General features: G+C 35.8%; 1 long non-coding RNA gene across 4 annotated transcripts in view; it reads left to right on the top strand.

Annotated features, from left to right (window-relative positions):
* LOC139080072 (uncharacterized) overlaps positions 1–19,633 on the top strand; it is a 109,555-nt gene that overhangs the window by 41,489 nt on the left and 48,433 nt on the right. Inside the window, exon 4 of one of the 4 annotated variants that reach the window (XR_011534230.1) lies at positions 17,902–18,102. The exons of 1 other annotated variant lie outside the window; for it this stretch is intronic. This is a non-coding gene — a long non-coding RNA (uncharacterized lncRNA). Of the gene's footprint in view, positions 1–17,901; positions 19,466–19,633 lie in introns of those variants that run through there. 2 more of the 4 variants (XR_011534228.1, XR_011534227.1) reach the window with 2 other exon arrangements.

Below are 19,633 nucleotides of genomic sequence, written 5' to 3'. Positions count from 1 at the left end.
TAAATTCAGGAAGGATACTGAAGCCAGACAAGACATCAAAAGAAAAGAAAATGGCTACCAATAGTCCTTATGAATATACCTGCAAAAATCTTCAACACAATACCAGCAAATTGAATCCAGCAGCGTGTTAAAATAATTATACATCATGACCAAGTGTTATTTATCTCCTGAATTTAAGGAATGTTCTACATAAGAAAATCAATCAACATATATGCCATGAAGGGAAAAACACATCATCATCTGAATAGATACATGAACAGAAAAGATTTGATCAAATCGAATGCTCTTTTGTGGTAAAAGCCCTCCACAAACAAGGAATAGAAGGAACCTTCCTCAGCCTAATAAAGGGCATCCACGAAAGGCCTACAGCTAAAAACAAATTATGGTGAGCCTGGAAACTTTCCCTTAGGGTCAAGAATAAGACAAAGATGTCTGTATTTGCCACTTCTATTTGACATTGTACTGGAGGTTTTAGCCAGGGTAATTAAGTAAGGAAAAAAAAAGGGCATTCAGATTAGAAAGAAAGTAGTAAAACTACCTCTATTCCTAGATGATATGATCTTATACATAGAAAGCTCTAAAGAATACACACACACGCACACACACAATTATTTAAGGTAAGAAATGAGTTCAGCAAGCTTGTAGGATACAAACTCAATATACAAAATTCAATTCTATTTCTATATACTAGCAGTAAACAATCCAAAAATGAAATTAAGAAAACAATTACATTTATAATGGCATTAAAAAAAGTAAAAGGAGTGAACTTACATGAGAAATTTCAGACTTATACACTGAAAACTGCAATGTATAAAGAAAGAAATTAAAAAGATCTAAAAAATAGAAACATCTCATTTTCATGAATGAAAGACTTAATACTGTTAAGATGGCAACAGCCTTCAAATTTATCTATGGACTCAGTGCAATCCCTATCAAAATTTCAACTGCCTTTTTTGTAGAAATAGGCAAACTAACCCTGAAATTCATATGGAATTTCAAGGAACCCTGAAAAGCTAAACAATTTTGCAAAAGAAGTACAAAGTGGGAGAACTCACACTTCCTGATTTCAAAGTTGTTATTATAAAGCTACACTAATAAAACCATTGTGGTACTGGCAAAATGATGGACGTTTAGGTCAATGGAATAGAATTGAGAATCTGGAAATACACCCATACATCTGTGGTCAATTGGTTTCTGACAATAGTACCAATATCATTCAGTGGGGAAAGAATAGTATTTTCAACATATGGCGCAGGGACAATTGGATATCCACATGTAAAAGAATGAAATTGGGCCCCTACCTCACACTATATACAAATATTAACAGAAAATGGATCAAAGACCTAAATGTATGAGCTAAAACCATAAAATTCATAGAAGGAAACATAGCTGTAAATTTTTATGACCTTAGATTAAGCATTGGTTTCATAAATATAACACCAAAAGCACATACAACAAAAGAAAAAATAAATATATTGGACTCCATTAAGATTAAAAACTTTTGCGTATCAAAGGACATTATCAAGAAAATGAAATGACTGCCATTACAATGGGAGAAAATATTTGCAAATCATTTATCTTCTAAGGATTTAGTATCCAGAATATGTAAAGAACTCTTACAACTCAAAAACAAGACAGACAAGCCAATTACAAAAGAAGCAACAGACATTTCTCCTAAGAAGTTTTTCAGATGGCCAATAGCACGTGAAAGGGTGCTCAGCATCATCAGTCATTGGGGAAATGTGAATCAAAACCACGATGAGCTATCATTTCACACCCAACAGAATCGGTGTAATCAAAAAACAGAAAATAGTAAGTGTTGAAGATGTGGAGCAATTGAAACCCTCATCCGTTACTGGTGGGAATGTAAAATGGTGCCACTACTGGTGGGGAACAGTTTGGCAATTCCTCAAAAAGTTAAACGTAGAGTTTCCATGTAACCCAGAAATTTCATTCCTACATATGTAATCAAGAGAATTAAAAACAGGTATTCAAACAAATACTTGTATATGAATATTTATAGCAGCACTATTCACATCAGCCAAAAGGTGAAAATAACCCAAATGTTCATCAACTGATAAATGGATAAAAAACTGTGTAGTATATCTATACAATGGGGTATCTTTAGCCATAAAAAGGAATGAATTACTGATACATCCTACAACATGGATGAACCTCGAAAACTTTTGCTTGTGGTAAGTGAAAGAAGCCAAACACAAAAGGCCACAAATTGTTAGATTTTGTTTGTATGAGACATCCAGAATAGGCAAACCCAGAGATAGGTAAGTCCAAAGAGACAGAAAGTAGTTGCCAGGGACCAAGGGGAGGAGAGAATGGGGAATGACTGCTTAATGGGTGTGTGGTTTCTTTTTGGGTTGATGGAAAATTATCTGGAATTAGATGGTAGTGATGGTTGCACAACATTTTGAATATACTCTAAACCACTGACATGGTACACTTTAAAATGACTAAAATGGTGAATTTAAGTGATGTGAGTTTTATCTCAATTTTTAAAAACTATTCTGTTTAGAAGAAAGACCTTTGCTTCAGGCATTCCATCTTCCTGGTTCCAAGGTCCCCACAGCCTCTTCCTCTCAATATTTTATATTTTCCTACTAACAGCTTCTGAGAAACAAACTGTTTTTCCAAACATCATTTGCTAAAATTCAAGGAAGTGAAAGTTCCGTGTTTTGCTTTGAATCAGTTTGAAGTATCTCATGAAGTAAATTTGAATAACTCTGAATAAATTACTGTAAAATAATGACCTTATTGTTGGTTGAGTGCTAGGAATATAATGAACTACTAAATTTGGATCCATTTAAGCTGCCCTTTGTGAGAGTTGCCAGACTAGCTGTGTACGTACCATAACTTCCTCGAGGTTTCTCTCTTTTAGTGAAAGAGTTTTTTCCCCATCTTCTGATCAAAGCACTCCACCTGACAAACGTTCACCAAATGAGGGTGTCTGTGCCTTCTCCAAAACACCTTCCACTTTGCAGGGTCGATGGGACCTTGTCATCCTCTAGCGGCTGTACTCAAAAGCTGCATTTCAAATCGATGCTCACTTGAGCTTTGGCCAATAGATAGTGTCCAGCAGTATTCAGCGCAGTCCGCTGAGCAATTTATCCTGGATCACTTCCAGATGATCCTATCTCACGTTCACTGAGCTGGCTCTGTTTTAGCTCTGTTCTAATGGAACGGATTACTGTGCGCCTTTCCTTTCTCACTTTTATTTCTCTATTCTCTTTACACCCTCTCCTATGCTAAAATATTATGCAGAATTTTTTTTCTGTCTTGGGACACACTTGTCACTATTTGAATTGGGATTCTATTAATAATGTAGACACCTAATATATTTTTCTCAATAGTTAGAAAAAGTAATGATTATATAAATGAGTGTAAAATATTCCAGTCACCATATGTGTAAGCTTTTCTCTTTACACCAAACAGCTACAGCAGTCTCTTTACCTCAACTGCAGGCCTCTCAGAAAGCATGTGTGTTTTGGATCCCACAAAGAAATTTAATGAGACATTAAGAAACAGGTTATATTTTATAAAATGTTGAACTTGGATTTACTTTTTGTTACCAAGAAAAAAATAATGTAAAGGTAAATTCCTTTTAAAAAATCATTTTATGAAGACAGAAATAGCCATTTGATTTAAAATTTACTTTATACTGTAGTAATAAGAATGACAAAAAGTTACATGTCATATGAATACGTAGGGATAGCATGTAGTCTTAAGTAATTGATGAGCTGTTTGAGAAATAAATATTTTTAGATTATACTCTTTTGGAACTAGTTCAATATCATATTTTTAATACTGAAGCAGAGGGGTCCTGGAATATTGCTGAAACATCTAGGGGCTAGACTTTTGCTTAATATTAAACATAGTCTGTAATAAAAATAGATTCTTTTAAAAATTCTCTCTATATATTATTCATTTATTTATTTATTTATTTTATTTTTTTGAGGAAGATTAGCCCTGAGCTAACTGCTGCCAACCCTCCTCTTTTTGCTGAGGAAGGCTGGCCTTGCCCATCTTCCTCTTCTTTATTCTATATATTTTTTATTTAAAGGAACTACATTGCACGCTATTTCTAACATAGACTTAACTACTGCCGTTATAGGAATATTACAGTAAACAGTTCTGTGTAAACCCTGAGAGAGCAAGATCTATATATGCTATTCTAAATAATATTCTATTGGCTCTTTATCAGTTAGCATACTCCCAATTCCTTGCGTGTAAATTATCTACATAGTCTTTTATCTGAATTTCTCACTCTCACTGCTCTTATGGTTTGGTAGACTCGGGCCACCCTGACAGTGAAATTACCTCCCTGATGGGAAGGTGAGTCAGATGATACAGTGTGATTGCACACATGTGAGTGAATTTTCCCTTGCTTTGATTAGCGATTTTGCTAGCTAAGGCATTTGAGATGTATTTTACAGTGTTAAAGATATGTACAAATATTCTCTTTCATCAACATATTTATAAATATTCTCAGTTACTGCCTTTGATCATGTTATCGACTTCCACTGATAAGTCCCTATTATTTGTAATCGACTTAACTGACACTTTTTTTCTAAGCACTCCTATAGTATTAAAGAGTGATTTCTAAGAGTTTTATTTATTACAATACATTGTATTAGTCACTAGAGTGTAATTTACTTAAGAATGTCTTACACTTCTTCATATGCTCTCTATTGTCCTCAGTGGGCAGTCAATATTTGCTGAACAGAAGTTAAATATTTTCTAATCACTACATATTACATCTGTTTGACATAAATGGATTTGCATATGTTAGAACTGCTTAAAAGTGTGTTCAAAACAAAACTCTATCTTTGCCTAACAAAGAGTTATGCAATTTGCTTTTTAAAGACTAAATTAATGAACCACTTTTCTCTCTGATGTCGGAGCTGAGCACTGCAATTCACGCCTTGAAGTTCTAACACTGCTAATTCCCTGAGCAGCTTCCTAGGAGAGGGGAATTCTTTTAAGTCGGGTGCTGTGCTGTAAACACACTCCTGTTTATTCCAGCTAATGAGAAACAGGCTGTCTGGAAATGTGTCTCGGAGGAAAATACGGAGCAAATCTTTAGAAAATAAAGCTCTCTAGATTGATTGAAAAGATAACATTTGGTAACACGTTGTAAGCAAAACATAATATCAAGGTGAAAAGAAGGCAAATCAGATATAAAATTCACTTGGATGTGTCAACTTGAACTTTGGACGGAGCAAGTAAAGATATTGCGATTTTGGTGTGTATCCAGTCTTCTTCCCTTTCCCCTTACCCTGCAGCCTTGTTATTGCCTCCCCCCACTCCCCAACCCAATTTTGCTCTCCTGCTGGGAAGCCTTCTCTGGTCTTATCTCTCCTTGGGATCAGCCAGGCTGTCTCTTCCTCTTTCTCTTCTGTTATAAGGTATCTAATAGTTTATAGCCTTTTAATCTTACGGCTTCCTCTAGACAGTTTCCAATAGCTTCTGTAGTTGCTTTGGATCCTTTAATTTGAAAAGCCACCAACTTTTGAATAATAGTCTTCATTATTGGAAAGTTTTGCAAGGCTGTGCCTTACAGAGAATTGATTTTATCATTGAAGAATAGTTCTATCCAAAATATAAATCATTCTCTTAGGGTTGACTATATAATAGTAAACAAATGATGTTTTGATGACTTCTCATCAAACTCTAAATCTTTGAATCTCTCTTCTCTATATTCTTCAACTCCTTGAAAGGACATGAACTACTTATTGACCATTAAGTTATGTGCAAGTAGAACTCCCATTTCAAATGTATTCACTAATTCGTTCTAAGTAGTACTCTAAATTTGTTTCTGTCATCCATCATTTGCCATCCCTGAATGTTTGATTGTTTTTCTGATGTTACCAAAAGAGCAATATTGGTAGTGTCCCCTCCTTAATCAGATAATCTACTTCTGGGAAACATTTATGGGTTTTATTTTTCTATAGGAGGATAAGAAAGTCTATATTGAATTTAATTTAACCAATATTATTATGTGATTTCCTCTAGGAAAAAATGTAATGAAGTATGATGGAAAATTGTCAGGAATTTAAAAATGTTTTCCATTTGATTGCTGAAGAACATGAGTTTTGAAGACATCGCATATGGTATGCAGGTTGTAGGTCCTGCAAAGAACTGGAGTATAGAAAAATAACTTTGTCATCACCCTGGAAGGATGCTACCACTGGTGCCACCACTACTACTATTATAATTTCACATTTTCATAGCACTTTCTCTTTCCATGGCTTCTATTGCCCCCAATATGTTATCAAAAGAGAACCAGACCTTTCCTTGTGAGCTTTTGTATGCTTGATCTCATTTGCACTTCACAGTTGCTTGATAAAGGTACAGCAGGTAATATCAACGATATTTCAGTGGCGGCTCTAAGAGGTTAAATAAATTACTTCATCAAGAGTTCTAGGTTAGTAACAGAAATCTGCTGATTTCTACATTTCTGATCCATAAATGGCCAGTGGATCCAAATTTATGGGCCTTGGACCTTCGGAGTTCTATAGACTTATTTCAAACAGGTTTATATCCATACATATATGTCTGTAAACTGAATACATATCACATTCATATCTTTATGAGTATTTTTCAATGTGGTGGGTAAAATACAAATTTATTTTCAAATTTTGTGACACTAAAGTAAATTTGTACCATTATGTATTTCCTAAGCAATGATTACTAAAGATGAAATTACTGCCATAGCGTCTAGATTCTTTTTTGATGTTAAAAAGGAATCTTCATACCAAAAATGTTGGGAACCACTGCACTAAATCATGATTGGGATCTCTGGGCCACAGATAAATCTGAGGAGAAGGAAAGAACTTATCGTAATCATAACTATGAAGAAAGCAAAGCTTCTTTTGATTGCGCATTCACCTTTTTGATTGACAAAGTCTAGTCAATCACACCCTCATTCTTTGTCTCTCTATCTTCCCTCTCCCACCAGGAAAAAAACAAACAAAGATGATTTTTACTTATTGGAAGCTACCTAGATTTTTTACTGACAATATTTATTGAATGTCTTTTACAGACCTGGCAATGGATATTATAGGTCCTATATTGCAGATGAAGGAACTGAGGTTCAGAAATATTAGCTGCTCCAGGATTACAAAGCTAGTGAATTACAAATTCATGATTCAAAACCAAGTCGGACAAATCCTAATGCGTACATTCTCTCAAACATACATCTTTGAGTTTGTATGTTTGAGGCTTAGGTATGAAGGTAAGTAACAAGTAGTTATAGAATATAAGATTGTATTTTGCTGCTTCAAAAGTAGCATTGTTACCAACCTGAAGTGGGTTCCTTCCTGGCAAGTTAAATCAGACTCTCCACCAGAAGTAGTTGTCTCACAGAATAAGGTCTATTTGCAGCAAATACGAGACCATGAGGAATCATTTCCAAAGCCATGGCGTCCCTGAACAAAGGGAAGCAGGGGCATTTATTTTGGATGGGGAATGAATTTTCAAAAGGGAGAGGCGGGTATTCACTTGCACAGGCTCTGTTGGAAAACATGCTTCCACATACACTGCAGGTTAAGGCCTACGCTCCTCCTGGAGAGATCTTAGCATTAGAAATAAGACAAAGGTCCTGGGCATAGCTCTTGTGGTGAGGCTTGGTCTGGTTCAGGATGGTTGGTGATTGCATCTGCTTAACATAACAAGAGGAAAACAAAACAATTTGGAAAAACAGTTAAATGCTTCCAAACCCACCCTTGAGTTCCTTGGGGCAACTAGTTGGTGACAGCATCTGTTCTTTGAATGCAGGAGCTGTGTCTTTTAGATTTATCCTTGTACCTCCAGCACTTAGCAAAATGTCTGGCATATACCAAATGCACAGCTAAGGCTTTTTAACTCCTTCCTCATTCTACTCACTTCCTACATTCAGTTGATGAAATAATTTTGTTAATTCTATCTCAAAAATGTCCCTCAAATTTTACTTCTCTTTAGTCCGATTTCCACTGCATTTGTATAGGTCCTTGTTATGAACTGAATTGTGTCCCCACCATGTTCGTATGTTGAAGCTCTAATTCCCAATGTGACTATAGTTGGAGGTAGGGCCTTTAAAAAAAGTAATTATGTTTAAATGAAGTCATAAGACCATATTTTTCTAATCCAATATGAGGAGTGTCCTTATAAGAAGAGGAAGAGACACCGGGGATGCATATGCACAAAGAAAAGGTCGTGTGAGGACACAGTGAGAAGATGGCCATCTGCAAGCCAAAGAGAGAGGCCTCACAAGAAACTGAACCTACTGTCCCCTTGATCTTGGACTTTTGCCTCCAGAATTATGAGAAAATATTTCTGTTGGTTAAGACACCCAGTATGTGGTATTCTGTTATGGCAGCCCTAGCAAACTAATACGGTGCTCATAATTTATCATGGAAATTGAAATTGTTTCTTAACTTTTTCATTCTCCCTATTTTATTGTTAAGAGGGAACCTCTGGAGCCAGCCCTGATGGCCTAGTGGTTAAAGTTCGGCACTCACTGCTTCAGTGGTCTGGGTTTGTCTCCTGGTCGTGGAACCACACCACCTGTCTGTCGGTTGCCATGCTGTGGTGCTGGCTCACATAGAACAACTAGAATGACTTACAACTAGGATATACAACCATGTACTGGGGCTTTGAGGAGGAAAAAGAAAAAGAGGAAGATTGGCAACAGATGTTAGCTCAGGGCAAATATTTCCCTGCAGAAAAAAAAAAAAAAGAGGGAACCTCTAATTCCCTAGTCTCATGTTTTGATGAGGCGACTTCCCATTGAGGAGCACAGCTGGCTGCCTATTGTCTGATTACCAGATCTCCATCTCCTATTACTGTATCCAGGAACGGCTCAGGGCATTCAGAAGAAGCTGACTGAGAGATGGCCAAAAGTCCCTTAGATGGATGTTCAGATCAAGCTCTTCCTGTGTCTTTTATTATAGTATCTTTTAGTGACTTAGAAATTATATTTTAAAAAGCATTTGTATTCAATTGTCTCATATGACTTGATTTTTAAAATAAATCTGTAAGATATATTATATATCACCCTCCAATGCATCGCTGAAGAAACAAACTTAGAAGGTGAGTAAATTGCTCAAGTCTGACAGACACTGAGTGACAGAAACAGCCTCAAAATGCAACGCTTCTGATTCAAAGCTCATTGCTCTTTCCACTCTATCACACTTAAGAATGACACACCAGATTATGTTCATTTGCGGTGCACAGTGGAGTTGCTGCAAACATATATTTAATTTATTTGAATTAAACTGCAGGAGAAGGCCCAAGGTAGAAATTGTTAAAATTAAACATAGACTATTATATCAGACATCTTACTCAACAAGCATATGCCCCAGGCAATGGAGTCAATCAAGCTTGAAAGGGTAATTTGGATTTGGTGAGTCCTATGAACAAAAATGTTTCATTCAATTCAAGGGGTTTCAACCATTGATAAAGAAAGAAAACGATAGAGAAATTGAATAAATTAAATTTAGGGCTATAGAGAATCATTGATGAAAGAGAAGATATTCTATGTAATTGATCAAGTAGAGCTATTCCCTCTTTGCAAATTTCCCTTGGAAAATTCATAAATTGATTTTCTGGCCCCTATATCTTCTATTTGTTTTGAGTGAGATTGTTTGAATAGTGTAAATAAGTTTTCTAGTGTTTATTCACCTCCTGTTTGACCAAAGTAACTCAAATAATGAAGTTCTTACCCTGCAAATGCAAAGACTAGATCCCGGCTTCATGTTAATTTACCAAGACATAAACACCAAAATAGTATCCTGCAATTCCTCTAACCATCTTCTTTACAATGATCAACAAGTCTTTCAAGTAGAAAAGTTTCCAACCAACGTTTTTCTCCCAAGATGTAATGATTAATTTTGTATGTCAACTTGACTGGGCTAAGGGATGCCCAGACAGCTGGTAAAACATTATTTCTGGGTGTGTCTTTGAGGGTATTTCTAGAAGTGATTAGCGTTTGAGTCAGTGGACTGAGTAAAGAAGATCTTCCTTCACCAGTGTGGGTAGACATAATCCAATCCATTGAGGACTCCAATAGAACAAAAAGGCAGAGGAAAGACAAACACTCTCTTCTTGAGCTGGGAAGACCATCTTCGACTGCCCTGCACATGGGAGCTCCTGGGTCTCGGGCTTTCAGACTCAGACTGCATTATACCACCGGCTTCCGTGGGTTTCCAGTTGCAGATGGCAGATCATGGGACTGCTCAGCCTCCGTAACTGTGTGAGCCAATTCCTATAATACATCTCCATATATATATATATATATATATACCCTTATTGATTCTCTTTCTCTGGAGAACCTTGACTAATACACAACTATTCTGCTTGTTATTCCAAAACTATTGCTAATGCACGTTGCTTATCTACTCTACAATCTAGTCCTTAGATCTTTGATATTTGAGGTATTGAGACTACTATTTCAATAAATAATGTATCATAACAAAAATAGAGGGCAAAGCCATTTTATGAATATGCACTTTGGAAGAACATGTGTAAACATGTCACAAGCCACTGGAATGGTGTTAATAAGGAGCTAACCCCTCCTTCTTTCTACATGTCATGTGGTCTCCCATCTATTCTCTTATCCTTCTAATTTGTTCTTGTACTTAAGGATACAATTAAATAAAGGACAATGACAAATCTGTATCTCAATCTACTCTGAAAATATTTTACTGTATGTGTATCTTGTCTCCCTTTCCTCAGCTAGCCAATTGTTATATGTCGTGATTAAATTGAAAGGAAATGAGCTGCTGCTATGGTTGATCTGTTTATACTTGATTCAGTTCTCTTTATCTTTAGCCAGGAGAAAAAAAAAAAGACAAGTTGTGATTTTCTAATTCCTTTTTGTGTATTTTGATGTCTTTTCTGGGTATATTTCATTTTCTAATGGACAGTATAATTGTGTTTTCTATTGTCAGCTATAAATAGCAGTGTGAAGGACACACATATTTAAAACCAATGAAATAACTTATCTGTAAATACCAATTTTTTGCTTGTATAAATAGAATTATTATTACTTAGAAAAATTCTTAAATAGACTATAGATATTTATATAAGTATCCATAAATGGCCATGAATATATTATGGTAGATATACTGAACAACTTTTTGGAGAATATGAGGCATTGTTTAAAAACACTAGAGAGAAGAGTTGTTCTGGTTGTTAGAAGAGGAGTTAAAGGGAAATTTTGCTGAGAGTAGTATGGATACCGTCACATTGTCTGTGAGAGAATGCTTCCAATGATATGTAACTAAAGTACATTTGCAGCACATTTAAAAATATCTACTGAATCCCAGGAATAATATCATTTTAGAAGCTTGAATCATTAAGTAGAGGATTGTTTATTTTCATTTCAAAAGCATTCTGAGATTTTTCATGCTAAATGTACCAGGGTGTTGTAATTTTTGGCCAACATGATAAGTATATCACAGAAGTCTCTAAAGGAGATCAAAAGGAGAATCTAAATTATTGACTGCTTTACCTTTTTTTTTTTTATTTAATAATTCTCTCAGATAAATTCAGTTTTAGGCTACCTTTGCATAGTTTCCAATTGTAACTTTGTATCAAAAAAAAGGAAAATGCATAATGACTCTACCTTTCTGAATATTTGATCACATTCCTAAAAGCTTTATTCTTTGAGTGGCCAGAATTTGTTAGTGAAGAGCTAGGTATGGTTGACTAAAAATTGTTCTTACAATTATTAGAATGATAATGGTTAAATCAAATTTGTGGACGCAATAAAAATTTGCTTGCCAAATCTTTAATTGTAAAATTTCGTTGTGAAGGATTATCTTATAATATGGCTTCTCATTAACTGAGGATGGCAGCAAAGTAGTAAAAATTTTAGTGATTGTTTTATAGCACCCATTTCTTAGAACTTATGTCGTGAATTGCACCTAAGCTTGCATTGAATACAGTAATCATAATGTCACTTATTTCCATTGTAAAGCATTCCACTCGAATTACTCTGTTTCTTTGTTTGTGATATAATCATAGGAAGTTCACCTAAGGGTAGAATGGTAAGTGTAGAAATTCTGGCTGATTGCAACACATGGGGACTATATTTGTCCTTCCAATAGAGGATTACTTGGTCCAAAAGTTTTAGCACGCAGCATCTGGTATTCAGGATAACATCATGTTTTTCTAAAAGCCCTCATCAGAGTTCTGGCTAAGAAGCATCCCAGAGTATTTGCAGTACATTTGCCAGCTTTTCTTGCCCAGGCAAAACTGCACTGTCATCAAGCCAACGGTATCCAGTTAATACCTGTTAATACCTACATCGTCTTGTACTGAAGTATGAAAGGGTGAGGCCTTCATAGGATGGAGATATACATGAACATAAACCACATTAACAGCCCACATGGTGGCCATGAAAATAAGAGCTTCATGGGTCCTCAAATCTAATCTAGCATCAAACTTTCACTGTCCAAGCAACCTCTTAGTGGCCACTTGAGTTAATTTGAAATTAGATAAGTTAAAGAAAACATATAAGCTTTCCTTTTATTGAATATAAATTAACTTCTAAAACGTGGAAAAATAACCTTCCCCATGATTTTGTGATCAGTGATCCCAATGGAGAACTGTTCGAAAGTATTGAAAGCGCTGATTCAGCGATGGATAATCTTTGAAAGCTTCTGTTCTCAGTGTCCCTTTGAGAACCCAATTCTCCAGTTATTCTTAAAGAAATACATATGCATAAATCCTTAATGTAGGTTCAACAGGAGTAATACTGAAAAAGGTCCCTGGATCAAGACATGTCTGGGTACAAATTCTCTATCCCTGACTTATATTAACCACTCTAGATGCCAAATTCCGCCTCCTAAAATTGGGTTAATATACTATCCTTTATTTACAATTCTGAAAACCAAAAACCACTGTAAACAATTTTTTTTTTCATTTGGCAGCAAAACCTGCCCTCACCTGACCCATTGTCAGCAACCCTGAAGGGAACCGACATGAGGTTATTTATCACTTTTACTTATTCCACTCTGTGTAGGTATTCATATATTTCACTCAGGAAGTATTAATGTTGTTAATTTCAGGGAGATACCTCAGACCCTAAAACTTGAAGATTTCTGAATTCTGAGACATGTTTAACCTGAGGGATTTCGTGTAAGGGATTATGGACCTGTAATAACAACTATGAGTATTGGTTTGCAGAGTCGGAAAGCAGTGAATATTAATTCATAGTGCCTGGCACAGAGTAGGTATGCTACAAATACTTTTTCCCCTGTTCCTTCACAGAGAAATGTCCCCTGCAAAATTGTTTTCACGTTAGACGATTCATTTCCCTCATTGCCCCAATAAGAGTATGATGACAACATTAAAAGCAATTTCAGTTCAGATCTATAAGATGTAATAAGTAAATTGCAATCATTAATTTGGAATGGTTCCACCACAATAGTACACAATATTTTTAAAGGCTATGCCAGAGACGATTTCTAATTACCTGACCTCCCTGGACAGTCAGAGGTTGTGTAGGATATTGTGACGGACAAGTCCTGGAAGACCACTGGGACCGTGAAATGCTTGAATACCTTCAAAAAAAAAAAAAAAAAAAAGCCCAGTAAAAAGTTAGGCAGTGGAGGAATTATTTAAAAGGAAAACCTAAATATTTTAACTGTCTATTTGACAAATAGGCTACAGGGCACATATTTGGACAACATCTAAACCAAAGCTGATGAGAGAACTACTTAACAAAGTACTAGAGTGAATAACCTTAAAGACACGTTATTCTCATTCTTCACCTCAAAGTGATGAAGACCAATTTATCATTCTGCTCTCAAGAGTTACAATTTTCCACATGTATCTCGGCTATTCTTATGAGGCTTATTTTTATGACACTCTAAATGCTGTTCGCTAAATCTGAATCAATTGTCTGAAGCCACATAATGGAGCAGTAATAGCAGACTGCAGTGTTTGCTTCATCAGTGGAGTTAGTGCTCTTTCCATACGTATGAGTAATAAGCTTAAAATGTATAAAGAAAAACTTGGGGAGGAAATGAAAAATATTTTTGAGAATTCTTTATTTCCAGATACACTATGGTGTACAGCAATCGTGTCAGTAGTAGCCAATACTGCTGACCAATAACACTTCAAGAAGTGCACCAGAAAGTCAATACAGAAAAATTTATACTGTCAAGAAATGGGGCATCTAGGCTTGTTAATCTCTCCCCATAGAGAAGATGGAATATTACATTTGGCACATGAGATTTTCATTGAAGACTATATTTAAATGTTAAAAAGATCTCTCTCTTTCTCTTCACTGTGCCACTCTAGGAAGTAGAAATATCCTCTTAATGGTGAGCATTATTCTTAGTACGGCTAAGATAATACTGACAAGAGGTTTTCACATATTGGGGTGTATGGGGTAGCTATCCGGGTTCAAATGGATTCAGCTTGAACTAATGATGTTTCACTTATGGCCTATTGAACATACATTGTACATCTACTTTAACCATTAGAGTAAAGAATGCACTCTTTTCAGATAAGAATGCACACTTCCCCTCCTACAACACCAGTATTGGTGATGCCTTATCCTTAACACCATGTCGGTAACACCCATATTAGTACTCCTGAAGATAAGTTCCCTTTCCTGAATGTCAGAGTCATGTTGACCTGCTAATTTGCAACTGAATACCTCTTTGAAACTTTGATGAATATGTATCCTGGGTGTGTTTAATGTATGTTCTTTGTTCTAAGAAGGTATGACTGTTCTGAAAACCATGCTTCTCAGGGGGAATACTTTCTTCCTTTGTGGAAACTGCCTTCCAGGGTTGTAATCCTGACCCTGGCTCAAGTAAAACTCATCTTCTCTCTTTTATCTCATAGAATGGTTATTGGTTATTTTGCATTGACAATGCTAATAAGCAATTTATTTATCTTAAGATAGGTGACAACCAAGAGGTTCATGAAATTGCTCTATCATTTCCGGCTTACTCTTTCTCCTTATAAATTCTGGCATTAATTTTTTGCAAATTTAGTCCTAATTAAATTAAAACTTTCCCAGTCACCTATTCATCATAGGAATATGTACACTAGCCAAAATTAATCGGATAAGTAAAATTTTCCTTTGTTGAAGGGATTCCAAATCTTAAACCAAAAATATTATATTTGATGCCAAATCTTTAGTATTAAATCCTTATTAACTCTTTTAGTTTAACAGAAAAAATAACCAAAATGTTCTTTTTTAAGGGAAATAAAAAACATTGAAAGCATTGTAAAATAAATCATAGTAGTAAAGCTAAAATCATTTTTTGATTAAATAATGTAATTTGATTAAAGCATTAAAATTCATTGAAGAGACCACACTTTTATGTCCTAAAAAAAAGAAGCGAAAACATTTCTTTTTCTGAGTCAAGTGCCATCAGGACCTTTGGCCTCCTGGCAATAGATAACTTCCTCAGACAAATGACTTAGAGTGGAGACTCCATAAACAACAGAAGCTTTAAAGGTTCCACCAGGCATTACATATAAGATGGGGCGCCATTGTTCTGGGTTTGATTTGAATGGGAACGAGCTTCTCAGGGAAGCCTGATTCACCAGTTCAAATAATGCTTGAGAAGTCATCTTACATCTGATGTGATGTGAGAAGTCATCTTACATCTTACATCTGATGTACACTACGGTACAAAAGAATATCTAAAATATTTTAGTGCAACTCCTGTTTTAACGTTCCTTTGCTGACTTAAGAGCTCTGTCATTAAAATATAGACAATACACAATTCTCAGTGATAAAATCACCAGAACTCTTACATCTGAAATTCAGTATCAAGCTGCTCTACTTTTCTCTTAATAGCACGGGAACTAGTGTTCTTTGACCTCTTAGTAACTGGATTGTTGATGTGAAAGAAAATAAAACTATTAGACAAAAAAGTTTTTTCCTTTATTGTTGTTTTTTGGTAGCATTGCATCAAAAGAGAAGGCTTTAACTCAGATAAAGACAGTATGAGTGGCAGAGAGACAGGAGCAAAGTATACTTTGCTTTAATGTAGCATTTGAGGGAGGAGGGAAGGGAAGAAAGAAAAAGAAACAACTATTTTCAACATTTCACGCATCCCTTCCCTCAACTTGTGTCAGCTAAATATCCCATAAGCTGTTATGGGAGAACAGTATCACGATTTTATTGATGAGTCAATTGAGATACCTAGATTTAAAGTGGTTTACTAGAAGTTGCACAGTGAATGAATAGGAAAGATAGGGCTGGCTGGAAACTACTTCTCTCTTACAGAGTCCCAGGATATCTGAAAGTAAGGGGTAAGATGATTTTGTTAAAAAGTTGAGAAAATTAACTGAGAACTAGATTGCTCGAGTCAACCAAAAATCACTACAAAGATACCACAACTAACATAACAGAAGGAAAGAGGATGATTTAAATTAATCATTATAGAAAGTACAGGTGTTGTACTTTCTAAACAGCAAACAATTTACACAGCTTGGGTCACTTGTGGTGTATTGTAAATAACTAGCTTTCTTTCCCTGGAACAGAAAAGAAAAGAAAATTTTAAGTGGTGAGAGGTCTGGAGATCTTGAGAAAGAAAAAAATGTGAGGCATATGCTGGAGATATATCTCTGGATATATCTCATGTTTTAAGGCATAGTTGAAAATTTTCAAACAAAAATTTAACTGACTATAATTTTCCACACTTATAGGTAAAAGTCTCATTTTAGTGATCTAATAAATTCTGCAACTTTCTAAATATATTTGTATAGGAATTTATCTTGTTTACATATTATTTAGATAAAGGAAGTTCTTTTTTGCAAATGATAATCTTTTGGGGCATGCAAATTTTATCATGTTCTCTCTCCTCCCCTAAGATATTACAAAAATATCACTAGTTCCTAAGACCTGAGAAATATTTGGAATCAGAGTTAGCATAAATGCTGCATACCTGTGTTTTTGGCAATGTTGCCTAAATGCCATGTTCCTTTTCTGGCCTCCATCCTATTTTCCATTATACCAAACTGATTGAGACTCTTTTAATCAGGAACAGATCATTTTGTTCTTTGAATAGAGATAGAGTTTAAATGTTAACATCTCAGAGAAAAGTAACAAACAATGAATTAAATTTAAGCTGTGGTGTAATATCTGATGTTAGAGTTCACTAATAACAAGGGTTTCCAAAGCTTAGCCCATGGGCTATTTTGGAAGTCAGGAGCCCTAAGACTCACCTCTCATCAGGGTTTAACTCTTAGGGAACACATTTCATAGGAGTGATAAAAATATACAAATAATGAAATTTAGAGATTAACAACTAGCAGGACGAAACAATCTCAAAGTTCAGGGTTTTAGGCAAAATATTTTGGAAGATACGATTTCAACTTGAAGTCTACTTAGGGATTCCTCCTCCCTTCTCATTCTTCAAGGCATGTGAGCCCACATGTGGAGCCTAACTGATTTACCTGTCATGGGGCCAATGAAGAAGCCAAGACTGAGAGACAGAGAGGAGACTGTCTCCCTCTCTCCACAACCACCACTTTGGAAAATGTGGCTCAAGTAGGATTAACAGATGGAAACAGGAAGCACAAAAGAGTCCACTGTTTTTCTTACTGATTCATCAGCCAGGAAGTAAAAAAAGCCAGCATGGAGCCTATTTCCTAAATTTTCAAGTAAAATAATCATACTACTAATATAAGTCTGATTTGATGTATCCGAGACTAACATCCAGGAGGAGGAGCAAATGAGATAATGAAAAGCAGGGTAAATGTGTTCACTTCAATGAGTTCCCCTCGTAGATAGGGAAACTATGGTGGTTCTTATGCTAACAGGTAAAGAGGAAGGTGTAAACATTCCTTCTTACCCAATAAGATGAGGAAAAGTATTCTATCATGAATAAAATCAGGAAAAAATTACTTAAACATGTTTCCTTCCTGCAGGACTTTTCAAAGACTATAAATGCTGAACTGCTTTGTGAATCTTCATGAGGAGGGATACGCTGGGGGATCGTGTTCAGATGTATTTGGCCATGAAACCCTTCATTGAATAGCAGCTCTCAGGAGGAGTTAATCAAGGGATGCAGTGTGGGAAACTGATCACAATGGACAAGTAACCTCAGTGATGGAAAGGATGCACAATGTGTGAGTCGCCAATTCTTCTTACTCTACCATTTGCCTTCCTCAAGAAGCAAACACTACAAGGAGGCTATTGCACTATCAATGCTCTGGAGACGAGGCGGCGTGAATTGTCAAGGCCATTGCATCGGACAACTCTAGGGCAAAATTCTCATTTTATTCCAAGTGACTGGTGTCCCCAGAAGTTGTGGAAGATGAAGGATCTGAGAGCAATAGTAGTAGATGCGGTGAGAAGTGGTTGGATTTAAGATATGTTTTGAAAGCTAAGCCAACAGAATTTGTTTGAACTTGGATTTTGAATGTGAGAAAAGGAATAAAGGATGGTTCTAATGTTTTGGCAGAAGGATTGGGGTGAATGGCGGTTCATTTTTTGAAATGAGGAACACTATGAGAGAAGCAAGTTTTGACAGGGATGGGAAATAGAATTCAAGTTTGGATTTGCTAAGTAGTAGATTCCTATCTAAGTGTCCAGTTTGATATAAGACTCTGATCTGAGGGCATATGGAAGAGTTAGAAGACATGAAGAATTCTCCTGCTGGACTGGAGGAGGTAGCCTGCTGTGTTGTGAGAGGATCTGTGGAGGGGGCCATGTGACAAAGACCTAGTGGCATTCTCTGGGAGCTGAGAAGTTCCTGGCTGAAAGCCAGAAAGAAAACATGTCCTCAGTCATATAGCTGCAAGAAATGGCATTTTTCAAACAAGAATTGGTACTTTTAAATACTGCTGGTGGGAATGTGAATTGGTACAAGACATTTGTAAAACAGTTTGACAGTGGTACATACAGCTATCATATGATACAACAATTCCATTCCTAAGTATTTACTCAAGAGAAAGGAAAGCACGTGTTCCTATAAAGACTTGTACATAAATGTTCATAGCAGCTTCGTTGTAATAACCAAAAACTGGATACAGCCCAAATGTCCATCAGCATGCGAATGATTAAACCCACAGCTATATCTCCACACAACAGATTACTTCTTAGCAATGAAAAAAAATGAACTACTGATAGGCACTATAACAAATTAATCTCAAAATAATTATACTGAGTGAAAGAACCTAGGCCACAAAAAATACGTATTTTATGATTCAATTAATATAAAATCCTAGGAAATGCAAAGTAAAGCATAGTGACAAAAAGTGGATTAGTGGGTGTCTGGGGACCAGAGAGGAGTGATGATAGGGTGGAGAGGGACAGGAGGTAGAAATTAATAAGAGGTGTGGGAAGCTTTTCGGAGTGACAGATAGGTTCTTTTTCTTGATTTTGATGATGGTTTCATGGCATATACTTATGTCAAAATGTATTATACACTTAAGTAGGTGCCATTTATTGTATTTCAATTTTAACTTTATAAAACCGTTTATAAAAAAATAGTATACTTTTTAGTTTCAATCCCTGAGTCTTCTATTTTTCTGTCTTCTGAATAGATTCTTGAAATTTTCAAAGTAAAAACAAAATATGAGTACAATAACATGGTCTATACCCAAATTTGGCTTAACCTTGCTAATCAGTGAAAACCTATTTGGCTTTGGCTTGGCA

The sequence above is a fragment of the Equus przewalskii genome, chromosome 28 (assembly GCF_037783145.1).
Source record: "Equus przewalskii isolate Varuska chromosome 28, EquPr2, whole genome shotgun sequence".
Classification (NCBI taxonomy): domain Eukaryota; kingdom Metazoa; phylum Chordata; class Mammalia; order Perissodactyla; family Equidae; genus Equus; species Equus przewalskii.
This window is presented reverse-complemented; position numbering and strand designations above follow the sequence as displayed.